This window comes from Somniosus microcephalus, chromosome 14 (genome assembly GCF_052327205.1).
Source record: "Somniosus microcephalus isolate GS21.2 chromosome 14, FLI_Smic_1.0, whole genome shotgun sequence".
NCBI lineage: Eukaryota > Metazoa > Chordata > Chondrichthyes > Squaliformes > Somniosidae > Somniosus > Somniosus microcephalus.
The window spans coordinates 85,843,849-85,856,235 of NC_141000.1; the positions used below are offsets into that span (position 1 = coordinate 85,843,849).

Consider the following 12,387-nt stretch of genomic DNA (forward strand, 5'->3'; position numbering starts at 1 on the left):
AAGAGAGTTTGAGCCGTGTAACAAATCTCGGGCTAAAAAAAAAATCAAGTAGTTTATAGAGTTGTAAAGAAAATTAGAAAGATAAAAGATATTTAAAAAGACTTATCAGGGAACATAAAAGAAAAATAGTAAAGGATTTTATCTGTACATAAAGAAAAAAATATAGGGCCTGGGGATTAGAGACAAAAAAGAAAATATCCTTGTAGAGAAAAGGAACGCGAGAAATACTAAGCGAGTACTTTGCCCTTGTGTTCACAGAAGAGAATACAATAACTTATAGATAAGGTAGTAATAATGAAAAAGTTAGTGGAACTCAAAAAGTGGAAGAGACAGTGGGATATATACACAACAGAGATAAAAATGTCCAAGTAAACAGTCCAAGCTCTTCTCACACATTCATTGCTGTAAAAGTTTGTTCACAAACATCAGTGCTACATGTCAGACTTTTGAAATTTGAAGGGACAGCACCTCATCTTCCGATTAGGCACTTTACAGCCCTCCAGACTCAATATCGAGTTCAACAACTTCAGATCATAACCTCGGTCCCCATTATATTTTTTATCCACACTTTTGGTTTGTGCCTTTTCCTTTCTCTCTCTCTCTCTCTCTTCCCCCCAACCCCAACCCCCCCCCACATGGCAGCTGTCTTTCACTCTGCCAGCGCATTTCTAGAGCCAGTGTTTCTTCACCTGTCCTATTACTATCTCGTCTCACCTTGAATATCTCAATGTCTCTTCTTTCATCCCCTCCCCCATTTCCCAGCCCCCAAACTGCCTTTTAATCTTTTCATTTCCTGCCTTTTTTTCCTCAGTTCTGTAGAAGGGTTTTGACCCAAAACGTTGACTCGGTTTCTCTCTCCACGGATGTTGCCTGGCCTGCTGAGTTTTTCCAGCGTTTTCTGTGTTATTTTGAAATTTGAATGTTTGTTTCACAAAGTTAGCAAGTGCACATCTATTCACAACTCTAGCCAACAATGCTGCGCATGATTTTACTTAACTGAGCAGTTAGCACTACTAAAAAGCTTTCCCCCTTCCACACTAATAAATGTACTCTTAAGCAACTCAAAATTATAGCCAACACTTCTCTGTAGCTCAAGTGAAATAAATAACTTCCAAAAGAAAATCTACGCACATATGGATCTGAAGAGAGGCTGAATATATACTACAAAATTATATACATTAATGATCACAATCTTAATTTGTGTGGCTCTCGCCATTTAGTGATGCAAGAGTCAACCCTTATTAGATAGTTGGCCAAGAATTTATCATCTCTGGATATGGAAATATCTGGTTAAAGATGTTAGTGTAACACCTTACTACTTATATTGGAGTCTAGCAATTGTGAAGTACTTTTAAGCCACCCTCAATACACTAGCCCTTTTCTCCCCAGATCCGACCAGCAAGGATGCCAGCAGAGTTTTATGGGAGGACCTCAAAGTCCCACTGATGCACGCCCTCCACCAGTTCTCCCAAAACAAATCCCCAGGGCTCAATGCGCTGACCATGGAGTTCCACAGGGCATTCTGAGCCATCCTGGAGAACAACTCTGCAGGTTGTGGGAAAGGCACTGGCAACCGGAGAGATACCCGTGTCGGTGCAGGATGGTCATTGCTCTGGTATCCAAGCAGGGCGACCTCGGGTCTCTGAAAAACCGAAATCCATCCTCGGCAGATTAAAAAATCTTTGGCAGGGCTATGTCCACCTGCCTTGGAGCCGTGTTGCCCCCAAATTAATCTTATATATGTTCCCGAGCCGCTCCATTTATGAAAACATCTATTTGGTCTGGGATTTGATCCACCATTCCCAAAGGACTGGTCTGTCGAACGCCTTCCTCTCCCTAAATCAGGTAACGGCTTTCAACAGGGCGGATAATGAATACTTATTCAGAACTGTTTGGGATTTCTGGTTTGGGATGCATTTTGTCGTCCAGATCCAACTTCTGTATATAGAAGATAGGAGCAGGAGTAGGCCTTTCGGCCCCTCGAGCCTGTTCCGCCATTTAATGAGATCATGGCTGATCATCCAAATTCAGTACCCTGTCCCTGCTTTCTCCCCATATCCCTTTAGCCTTAAGAAACATATCTAACTCCTTCTTGAATATATTTAATGACTGTGTTGCTGCAGAGTCTCTGATTAAGGTTAATACATCTTCGACACCTCCCCTTCCCTTTTGGAGAGGTGTGTCAGGGACGACCTTTGTCCGGCCAGCTATTCTATTTGCATTTGCATAGAGCCTTTCTTGCACCTCTCGAGAAAGAGACGGTCGGAACTGGCTCTGTGCAAGCCGGGCGTGAAGGTCATCCTTTCAGCTTACGCCGACAACGAGCTCCTCACAGATTTCTGCTGGAACAGAGGCACTGAATCTCTACTGAAGTTCTCCCATTTGGAGAGCGTGGTCAGCCACTAATGTGTGTTCGCACCCAGGTTGTGACTTTCCATCTTCAGACCTTGCAGAGATACCTACACTTTGGAGGATTCTAAACGTCATCCTTGGCTCAGTGGTAGCATTCAAATCACTGAGTCAGGTGGTTGTGGGTTCAAGTTCCACTCTCAGGACTTGATCACATAACCTAGGCCAACACTTCAGTGTAGTACTGAGGGAGTACTGCACTGTTGGAAGTACCGACTTTCGGATGAGACATTAAACAGAGGTCCCGTCTGCCCTCACAGGAGAATGTAAAAGATCCCATGGCACTATTCGAAGAGGAGCAGGGTAGTTATCCCAGGTGTCCTGGCCAACATTTATCCCTCAACCATTACTAATAAACAGATTATCTGGTTGAGTTATCTTATTGTTGTTTGTGAGACCTTACTGTGTGCAAATTGGCTGCCGTGGAATAGGCTCGAGGGGCTGAAAGGCCTACTCCTGTTCCTATGTTTCTATGCCAGGACACCAGGAAAACTCCCTTGCTCTTCTTCGAATAGTGCTATGGGATCTTTTATATCCACTTAACAGTTGAATGAAGCCTTGATTTAACATCTCATCCAAAGACACCACCTCCAACAATGCAGCACTCCCTCCGTACAGCAGCGAACTGTCAGTTTACATTATGTGCTAAAGTCCTGCAGTGGGGCTTGAACTCTCAACTTTCAGACTTAGATGAATGTACTGCTACTGAGCCAAGCTAATAAGAGTAGACATTCTCAAATGGGCCACAAGTTCTGCAGTCCCACTTGTGGAATAGAAATCATATTTCACATCTAATCATCTTCTATATGGTACCAGGAATGAGAGGCTTTATTTGAGAAACTTAACTTTATTCTGATAAAAAGAGCTCAAGAGAGCCAATAGATATCTTCCAATATTATGAGGGGATTTGATGAGGTAAATCAGGATAAACTATTTAGTCAGTAACTAGAGTGCATAAATTTAAAATAGTTACCAAAATAACAAAAGGGAGAAGAGTTTTTTTTATGCAGAGGACTGTTAGGACAAGGAATGCCCTACTGGAAACTGAGATGAGGGAAGTGGTTAAATATTTTAATAAAAAATTAGAAGGGTATGGAAGGGTAGGGAAACGGGACTGTGTATAGTTCTTTCAGAGAGCCAGCACAGGCGGTAGTGACTTTCTTTTGTGCTGTAAAATTCAGATTGTGCGGTACTGGAGGAAATGCAACAGGGCAATTTGGAAGCACTTTTCAAATACAATAATTAAAAGTAAGCCTATGAGTGGCAAAATATCTTGAATATGTAATGGAGATTAAATTGCAACATCTGACTTTCTAAAAAAACACACAACCCATTGATATCACGGGTTCGCCGCTCCCTTGGCGGTCCAAGTAGGTGCCCTATCTTTTGCACAGCCTGCAGTGATGGCCCTTCTCTTTAAGGGAGGGAAGGAGCCTTCCAACGCGGCAGCGCTGCAGAATTCACCGCCCCGCCTGCTGCCGATCGCGCTCCAAGAGGGAAGTAGAGCGCTTTATTTAGCGCTGCACCTCCCTCTTGAGCGAGAAAACCACATTTGCATCAACATAGAAACATAGAAGATAGGAGCAGGAGTAGACCATTCGTCCCTTCGAGCTTGCTCCGCCATTCAATGAGATCATGGCTGATCATCCAAATTCAGTACCCGGTCCCTGCCTTCTCCCCATATCCCTTGAGCCTCAAGAAATATATCCAACTCTTTCTTGAATATATTTAATGAACTGGCCTCCACCACCCTCTATGGCAGAGAATTCCACAGGTTCACCACTCTCTGGGTGAAGAAGTTCCTCCTCATTTCAGTCCTAAATGACTTACCCCTTATCCTTAGACTATGACCCCTGGTTCTGGACTCCCCGGCCATCAGAAACATCCTTTCTGCATCTAGTCTGTCCAGACCTGACAGAATTTTATAGGTTTCGATGAGATACCCTCTCAATCTTCTAAACTCCAGTGAGTATAAGCCCAATTGACACAATCTCTCCTCGTACGTCATTCCTGCCATCCCAGGTATCAGCCTGGTGAATCTTCGCTGCACTCCCTCCATGGCAAGAACGTCCTTCCTTGGGTAAGATGACCAAAACTGCACACAATACTCAAGGTGCGGTCTCACCAAGGCCCTGTACAGCTGCAGCAAGACATCCTTGTTCTTGTACTCGAACCCTCTTGCTACGAAGGCCAACATACCATTTGCCTTCTTAACCGCCTGCTGCACCTGCATGCTTACCTTCAGCGACTGGTGCACAAGAACACCCAGGTCTCTTTGCACTTCCCCTTCTCCCAATCTATTGCCATTCAAATAATAATCTGCCTTCCTGTTTTTGCCACCAAAGTGGATAACCTCACATTTATCCACATTATAGTGCATTTGCCATGTTTCTGCCCAATCACCCAACCTGTCCAAATCGTACTGGAGTTTCATGACATCCGCCTCACAGCATACCCTCCCACCCAGCTTTGTGTCATCTGCAAATTTGGAGATATTACATCCAATTCCCTCGTCCAGATCATTAATATATAGTGAACAGCTGGGGTCCTAGGGCCGATTCTTGCGGTACCCCACTAGTCACTGCCTGCCACTCGGAAAACAACCCATTTATTCCAACTCTTTGCTTTCTGTCCGCCAACTAGTTCTCTATCCAAGTCAATACCTTGCCCCCAATCCCATGTGCCTTAATTTTGCACGCTAACCTCTTATGCGGGACCTTATCGAAAGCCTTCTGCAAGTCCAAATACACCACATCCACTGGTTCTCCCTTATCTATTTTACCAGTTACAGGAAACTTTGTGCTATCCAGCACCCACGGGACCGAGCTGCTGCTGTTGCCTCAAAACTGCCGTACTCTCCAGCGTTAATGTTGAGAGATACGGAGATTCTTATCTCCGTATTTGACAACAAACACTGTTGCTTAGCAACAGCTTCTAAACACTCGGGTGTGGCCCTAAAGCTCTGTAGCTGAAGCTGTTGCTATAGTTACAGACCTTGCACAGCTGGACTGTTCAAACAAAGCAAAAAAAAACAAAAATAAAAAACGGCTGCTGATTTTTGCCGGCGGCTCCAGATTGCCGGATAGCTCACCTCCGGATAGCACAAAGTTTCCTGTACATCCTCAAAAAATTCCAGTAGATTAGTCAAGCATGATTTCCCTTTTGTAAATCCATGTTGACTTTATCCGATCCTGTCACTGCTTTCCAAGTGCTCTGCTATTACATCTTTTATAATGGACTCTAGCATTTTCCCCACTACCGATGTCAGGCTTACTGGTCTATAATCGCCGCTTTTTCTCTGCCACCTTTTTTGAATAGTGGGGTAACATTAGCTACCCTCCAATCCATGGGTACTGTTCCAGAGTCGATTGAGTTCTGGAAGATGACCAGCAATGCATCTACTATTTCAAGGGCCACTTCCTTAAGTACCCTGGGATGTTGATTATCAGGCCCTGGGGATTTATCTGCCTTCAGTCCCATCAATTTTCCTAACACCATTTCCCTACAAATACTGATTTCTTTCAGTTCCACCCTTTCATCAGACCCTATGTTCCACGGTATTTCTGGGAAGTTATTTGTGTCCTCCTTTGTGAAGACAGAACCAAAATATGTATTTATTTGGTCTGCCATTTCTTTGCTCCCCATTATAAATTCCCCTGATTCTGACTGCAAGGGACCTACGCTTGACTTCACCAATCTTTTTCTCTTTACATATCTATAAAAGCTTTAACAGTAAGTTTTTATGTTCCATGCAAGCTTACTCTCATATTCTATTTTCCCTTTCTTAATTAATCCCTTTGTCCTCCTTTGTTGAATCCTAAACTGCTCCCAATCCTCAGGATTATTGCTTTTCCTGGCCAATTTGTATGTCCTCTCCTTGGATCTTATGCTATCCCTAATTTCCCTTGTTAGCCACGGTTGAGTCACCTTTTTTGTGTTTTTTTTTGCCAAACTGGGATGAACAACTTCTGTAGTTCATCCATTCAGTCTTTGAATGTTTGCCATTGCCTATCCACCGTCAACCCTTTGAGTGACATTCCCCAATCAATCCTACCTAACTCGCTCCTCAGGCCATCGTAGTTTCCTTTATTTAAATTGAGGACCCTAGTTTCTGAGTCAGCTACTTCATTCTCCATCTTAAATGAAGAATTCGATCATATTATGATCGCTCCGACCCAAGGGGCCTCATACAACAAGATTGCTAATTAATCCTCTCTCATTACATAATACCCAGTCTAAGATGGCCTGATCGCTGGTTGGTTCCTCGACATATTGGTCCAGGAATCCATCCCATAAACACTCCAGGAATTCCTCCTCCACAGTATTGTTACTAATTTGGTTAGCCCAATCTATATGTAGATTAAAGTCACCCATGATGACTGCTGTGCCCTTATTGCACGCTTCTTTAATTTCCCTTTTAATGCCACCCCCAACCTCCGCCTTACTGTTTGGAGGTCTAGATACCACTCCCACTAATGTTTTTTTCCCCTGGGTATTTCTCAATTCTACATATACAGATTCCACATCATCAGAGCGAATATCCTTCATTACAATTGTGTTAATCCCTTCTTTAACCAGTAATGCTACCCCTCCTCCCTTTCCTTTTTGCCTATCTTTCCTGAATATCGAATACCCCTGGATGTTGAGTTCCCAGTCTTGGCCATCCTTGAGCCACGTTTCCGTAATCCCAACCAAATCATATTCGTTTACCTCTATTTGCGCAGCCAATTCATCCACCTTATTACAAATGCTCCTCGCATTAAGACACAAAGCCTTCAGGCTTGTTTTTTTAACGCTCTTAGACCTATTAGAATTTTTATTTACTGTGGCCACATTTGATTTAAACCGTTGATTTCTCTGACTGCCACTTTTGTTTTTCTCCTTCCTATCTTTTGCTTTTATCCTGGTTTCCCTTTCCTCTGTCTCCCTGCTCAGGTTCCCAACCCCCTTCCATTTTAGTTTAAACCCTCCCCCACAGCACTTGCAAACACTCCCCCTAGGACATCGGTTCCAGCCCTGCCCAGGTGCAGACCGTCCGGTTTGAACTGGTCCCACCTCCCCCAGAACCAGTTCCAATGTCCCAGGAACTTGAATCCCTCCCCCTGGGATCATCACTGCCCATGCTTATCCACTCTGCTATTTCATCCCTCATGCAATCAGAGAACAAACTTCAGTGTTTAGTTGGTTGAAATATACATAAAGTTTGTTTCAACTCGAGGTTTTAGGGTTTCCATTATTGCAGACATCAGCTATCATACAGAATGGTCATGGGTACTACCTTAGTGAACTCTCATCCTTTTGCAAGTTTTTATAGTAGGAAAGCCGATAAAGTTCAGTCTCATCGCAATTGAAAGTTCCTTTCCTTTCAAACGTTAAGTAACTCAAGCTGTCCCACAGCATTTAGATGTGCCAATAAACCACCTCCCTCCCTGTATTGATAAAATTTTAACCAAACAAACAAAGTCACCTTGGTTTTCAAGATGAGCCTTTTGCCTCAGCAATGAACACAATAGCGATACAACTTGACCAAGACTGCTTATTTATTCAACAGCTGAGTCAAGTTTAAACTTCTGTTTGAATGTTCCTCTAAATTGAAAACAACTTATTGGCAAACTTGATTACACCTTAAAATTTATAATGTGTCTAAGATCATGGATTCTCATATCTACTTTTGAAGGCTTATGCTCAAGAGTCTGTCAATCTCCACTGTGGGCTGAATGGTCAATACAGGTAGACTATCCTTTATCCGAAAACCTCGGGCCCAGCCGTGTTTCGGTTTTAGGAAAATTTCGGATTTCGGAAGGTGCGCGAAAACACTTCGGTTTTCAGAGGTAATTCGGTTTTCGGGAGTGCGGATAAAGGATACACTATCCCTTATCCGAAAGGGTGGGATAAATAACGACTATAAATACTGTAGTTACAGGGATAAATACTGTAGTACAGTTTATTTGTAAGGAAAACATTCAGTAAAACTTCAAACATGTACAGGTACAAACTAAGCTAAATACCTGTACATAAACATGCAATAAAGGTACATTACATCTGGCTTGAGGATCTTGGAGAAGATGGTACATCAGTGTTGTCATCATTGTCAGGTTGGAGTTGGACATCTGAAGATGGGCCAGGAACAGGATTCTCAAGTGATGAAGCATGACTACGACAGACGGCCTTTTTAAAGACTTCTTCCAGTGTCATCTGTCTCATTAACATTGGTTTCTGTCTAAGCAGTCTCTCTTTAATTGAGTAAACTTGCATAATCTCTTGCTCACTGATAAATGCACGTTTTTCAAGGCCAGCAATTAACTGATCACACATTGTCACCATATCGTCTATGGGGATTTTTTCCACCTGTGTTCACAATGTCATCATCATCATCACTACTGTCCTCATGCTTGTCTTCATTTAACACCATTTCAGCAATTTCCCCATCACTCAATGAATTCACAACAGGTGCATCATTGTCAATGTTCAGCACTTCTTCGATGTCAGCTTCCTCTAACGTATTTACACTTTCGGATGATAAACCTTTGGCGTAAGTGAGGAGGTTTGATATCATCTTCTCCTGACTGACAGGAAATCCTTCAAACTCGTCATCTGCAGGTCCATCTTCATGAAACATCGTTGAAGGCCAAAGTCTGTGCCAAGCATTTGTTAATGTTGGTTTGTCAACATCGTTCCAAGCATTAGCAACTGCATAAATGGCATCCTTAACATTGAATTCTTTCAGGAAGCTTTGGATTCCTTCGCCTCTGTTGATTGCATCAAGCATGGAGTTCAAAAAAACGTCTTTATACTTGCTCTTCATGGAGCGTAAAATTCCTTGGTCACAAGGCTGTATTAAAAGGTGTCACATTAGGGGGAAAGTTAATGCTGAAAACATAACTTTTCACAAGAAGTTCAGGAGGGGAATGTGCGGAGCAGTTGTCCAGGAACAATAACATTTTGCAGTTTTCTTCCAGTCCAACTTGCCTGCAATGAGCTCGTGTCGCTGGTACGAAGTGGTTATTGAACCAGTGAGAAAATATTCCTCTGGTTACCCATGCTTTCCTGCTTGCATAATAATGCACAGGTAAATTGCATACACCTTTCAAACATCTCGGATGTTGGCTTTTTCCAATCACTACCAACTTTAACTTGTGTGTGCCTGCAGCATTGGCACACCCAAGAACAGTCAACCTGTCCTTAGCATCCTTAAAACCTGCTGGTGCACTCTCATCAGCCGTTGCTAATGTTTTTCTAGGAACGTAGCGCCAGAACAGAGCTGTTTCATCAGCATTGTAAATTTGTTCAGGACCGAGGTTTTCATCCGATATTATTTTTGCAAACTCATCTATGTAATTTTCAGCTGCTTCATGATCAGCAGAAGCTTTTTCACCACAGATTTTCAGATATTTTATACAATGACGCTTCTTAAATTTATGCAGCCAACCTTCTGAATATTCACACTCAACTTCAATGTTCAGTTCTTCATGGTATATTCTAGCTTGCTTCATGACCATCAAACCAGTCAGTGGCACACGTTCACCTCTGCGTTGTCGAATCCACTCAATCAGCACACGGTCAAGATCTTCATTTTTTGCCCTATGCAATGTTTTCCTAATTTTCATTAGTTTATGGTCATCACTGTCAGTGTAAAATTTCAACAACTTGTCTTTCTGTTTCTTGAAGTCATATACGGTGGTACTTCCCACACCATATTCTTCAGTAAGATGTCGCACAGACACACCACGATCAAGCTTCTGCAATAACTCCACTTTCTGCGATATCGATAATGAGTGATGCTTCCTTCTCTGCTTCTCACTGTTACCCATTGGGGTATCTGCAGCTCTTTTTAGCATTTTCACAAATTGTTAAAAGCCAGCAAATATCTAAGAGAGCAGCAAATATCTAAGAGAGCAACATAACACCTGCGTGGGTCAAGCATCGGCAGCGTCGGGTCATGCTTTGCGCCACTTTCGGCTTTGAGGTTTTCTGGTTTCGGATGTGCGGATAAAGGCTGGTACACTATCTCTTATCCGAAATGGGGTGGGGGTCGGCGGGGGTGGGGTACGGCGGGGGGGTCAGGGGTCGGTGGGAGTCGGGGGTGGGCGGGGGTCGTGGTCGTGCGCATTTCGGTTTTCAGAAGTCATGCTTTGCTCCACTTTCGGCTTTCAGAGGTTTTCTGGTTTCGGATGTGCGGATAAAGGCTGGTACACTTACGCTGAGCGATTTCGGTTTTCAGAAGTGCGGAAAAATGCTACACTATCCCTTATCCGGCTAGGCCTGTAAGTCGTGCGCCACTCTGGTCATGTCGTGCGCACGACTTACACTGACCGAAAAAACCTTCGGTTTTTAGAGGGTTTCGGTTTTCGGAAGTCCGGATAAAGGGTAGTCTACCTGTACTTCTGTCTTGGAGCGGATTCTCTGCAGCTACTAGCAACACTGCAATTTTGGTAAAATGCACACAGGTAAGCAGGGGAGAGTGGCCAGTTCAATTAGCTGATAATTTTGGATAAGTGGCGTTTTGAGAAAGCGCATTCCATTATACTCAAAAAGCTACAAGGAGGGATACATGCACACTGGTTTAGAAATATTAGAAAGCTTTCTTGATTTACTGCAAAATGGGAAGAAACTGCCTTCAGATCACTTCTAAGACAGACAAAAAGTGAGATTGAAGCCTACTGAATCCCACAATATACAACAGATATTGTCGAGAAAATCCAGCTGGCTGACATCAAAACCAGGGGCTTTCTGCAAATAACAGATCTGCTCATTTAAGTTGCTGAATGAAAACTCCTCCATCTCAGAAAATCAAACTCCCAAATTCATCAAGAACCATCTTATTTCCCCAACAGGTTTCTTTAACATGGAGATATCATGAATTACAACAAAAACACAAAACAATAAGAATGCACACAATATTTTCCCCAGTATGTGGAAACATGGTTGCCATCTTTGGATACTTTTTAACATCCCACCCCTGCAAAACAAATCACGCTGGGCATATTTCCTAAATGTGGTCATGAATGCAATATACCACTCAGATGATTTATTTCAGGTAAACAATCAGCACAAAAAATGGCCACTTTTGGGACAATATACGCTGATGCAGCAAGGTGGCAGGACACTGCTGCATATACATTCATTAAAATTTGATATATGCAACATGGAAGACTTTAAATGTGGATCAGATGCACCTGTGCAATACCACATTGTACATCTGTAAAAAAAACAAAAAATTATTCAGACGGGGTAGATTGGGTTGCACAGCAAGTTAGTATGCTATTGTTTCAACAGTATCTCAGCCAATTGGAAAGGTTCTACATAAAAATCCCCCAATCAGTGTCCGCGGACCCCAGTTTGAGAACCACTGCTGTAGATAGTACATACTCCAGCCATGGTATGCCAGTGGTGGTTGCTTAGGCTAGTAGCTAAAGACAACAGAGCCTAATGGTATTCATTAATTGGGCACTGAAGTACAGGAAACTTTCTGGTATCCGGCACTGACGGGACCGAGCTGGTGCCATACCATCAAAACTGCCGTAGAAACCAGCGCTAATGTTAAAACATACCTCCGTGTGAATCAACAAACCCTGTTGCTTAGCAACAGCTTCAAAACAGTCGGCCGCAGCTTAAAAGCGTCTCTGTAGCTAAGCAACAGCTTCAGCTAGATCTTGCAGAGCCTGACTGGAAAAAAAAAAGCAACGAGAAGTAAAAAAACTTATAGGAAACGGCTCCTGAGTTTTGCCGGTAGATAGAGCTTTCCAGACATTTACAAAAGTTTCCTGTAGTAACCTCAGAGGGGCCCGGATGGTGGCTGGTGTGTGAAATACAATTCGCCACAGCAGAACAGAATGTTCTTTTGAGGGTAGGTTGAAGGCACATTGTTGATGCAGGGTAGATGGAAGTTTTACCACGCAGCTGGTTGCGTTACCAGACCAGTATTGTTAGATGCAGACAATGGGTGTACCAAAAAATAAAAAATGGTTTCCGTTACCC

General features: G+C 43.0%; 1 protein-coding gene across 3 annotated transcripts in view; it reads right to left on the bottom strand.

Moving 5' to 3' along the window:
- gsk3ba (glycogen synthase kinase 3 beta, genome duplicate a) overlaps positions 1 to 12,387 on the bottom strand; it is a 164,072-nt gene that overhangs the window by 113,878 nt on the left and 37,807 nt on the right. The window lies entirely within an intron of this gene.